Genomic DNA, 335 nt, shown 5'->3' on the forward strand with positions numbered 1-335 from the left:
GGAATCTCTAGGTCAGGGACGGCTCACCTGCATGAACACCTGTCTGTCCGTCGGCTCCTGTATCTGTGTCTGAGTGTCGTCTGCGCTTCCTGCCCCCCATCCTACGCTGCTGAGACCCCCCGACCTCTCTTGTACCCCCGTGTGACCCCCCCAACCCCACCCCACCCTTTTTGCCCTGTGTACCATTAAAGAGCCTTTTGGCTGTGCCAACTTGCTGCGTCAAACGGGGGGGGGGGGGGGGGCGCTCTGTGTCTGTCTTGCGCTTTGGGGAGATGTGTGTGGACTGAGAGGGGCCACAGGGGAAAGGGGGCGCTGGGGGGGGTTGGGGGTCAGTC

Source organism: Podarcis muralis, chromosome 12, assembly GCF_964188315.1.
Source record: "Podarcis muralis chromosome 12, rPodMur119.hap1.1, whole genome shotgun sequence".
NCBI lineage: Eukaryota > Metazoa > Chordata > Lepidosauria > Squamata > Lacertidae > Podarcis > Podarcis muralis.